The sequence below is a fragment of the Eriocheir sinensis genome, chromosome 20, assembly GCF_024679095.1.
Source record: "Eriocheir sinensis breed Jianghai 21 chromosome 20, ASM2467909v1, whole genome shotgun sequence".
Lineage (NCBI taxonomy): Eukaryota > Metazoa > Arthropoda > Malacostraca > Decapoda > Varunidae > Eriocheir > Eriocheir sinensis.
In genome coordinates, this window is record NC_066528.1 from 6,564,340 (window position 1) to 6,565,848 (window position 1,509).

Sequence of the window (1,509 nt, forward strand, 5' to 3'; positions counted from 1 at the left end):
AGGCTGATGCATGGGCAGCCTTTGAAGTGACGACCCATGATGACTGGTCCGTGGAGGCTGATGTTTCATGGGCAGCCCCAGACTTGATGACCTCCGCTGCTATGGTCGAGGCTGATGCATGGGCAGCCTTTGAAGTGACAACCCATGATGACTGGTCCGTGGAGGCTGATGTTTCATGGGCAGCCCCAGACTTGGTGACCTCCGCTGCTATGGTCGAGGCTGATGCATGGGCAGCCTTTGAAGTGACAACCCATGATGACTGGTCCGTGGAGGCTGATGTTTCATGGGCAGCCCCAGACTTGGTGACCTCCGCTGCTATGGTCGAGGCTGATGATTCATGGGCAGCCTTTGAAGCAATGACCCGTGATGACTGGTCCGTGGAGGCTGATGTTTCATGGGCAGCCCCAGACTTGGTGACCTCCGCTGCTATGGTCGAGGCTGATGATTCATGGGCAGCCTTTGAAGCAATGACCCGTGATGACTGGTCCGTGGAGGCTGATGATTCATGGGCAGCTCCAGACTTGGTGACTTCCGCTGCTATGGTCGAGGCTGATGATTCATGGGCAGCCTTTGAAGCAATGACCCGTGATGACTGGGCCGTGGGCTGATGATCCATGGGCATCCGCCGAATTGGTGACCGCCATCACCGATGAGGCTGATGATCCATGGGCACTCTTGGAAGTGACGACCCGTGATGACTCGTCTGATGAGGTTGATGATCCATGGGCACTCTTTGAAGTGACGACCCGTGATGACTCGTCTGATGAGGCTGATGATCCATGGGCATCCGCCGAATTGGTGGCCGCCATCACCGAAGAGGCTGATGATGCATGGGCAGCCTTCGAGATGATGACCAGTGATGACTGGTCCGTAGAGACTGATGCCTTCCTGGACGTCACGGCCATCTGTGCTGTCGTTGTGTAAATTGTCATGCTTCACTAAGCAGCCTGGTAACACACTCACCAGTGACCCCCGGCGCAGGCGCGAGCCACATCGTGAGCCACACTCCCGGGGAGCGAGACACCCTTCAGTGACCGTCGCTCTTATTACACCTTCAGGGGAGGAGCTCCAGCTGTATTTCTTATCTTATCAATGAAAACCTTTACAATAAAACTATTATCCTATTAATGAATTTACCTTACCTATTAATAATAGTGTGCCTATCACAGTGAAATTCACCACATGCACGACTGCCAAGCCTCTTCCATTCGACTACCATTCTATTAGCAAACCAATTCCTGCCTGCATGTTTAACAAATCTATATTGATCTAACGACCCATGGCTAAGAGTGCATGCCCTTTTACGAGCAGACCCTCATCAAAGGCCGTCACCCATCTATAAACTTTAATGAAGTCTACTCGCAACGTCCGCCTTTCCAGGGAATGCAAATTTAGACGTTAAGGGCAACCCTTTTTACGGCACGCGTTCCTTTACTCACCAGTTACGGTCATATTGTACATTACACCTTTTTAAATACATTGGAAAACAGTACAAGAAAACTACTACTA

At 51.5% G+C, this 1,509-nt stretch overlaps 1 long non-coding RNA gene across 1 annotated transcript; it reads left to right on the forward strand.

Annotated features, from left to right (window-relative positions):
- The first annotated feature begins 598 nt into the window (after positions 1-598).
- Positions 599-1,099, forward strand: LOC127001392 (uncharacterized). The gene is made up of 2 exons (XR_007755246.1): positions 599-711; positions 769-1,099. It is a non-coding gene; the product is annotated as an uncharacterized LOC127001392 (long non-coding RNA).
- Positions 1,100-1,509: the final 410 nt, after the last annotated feature.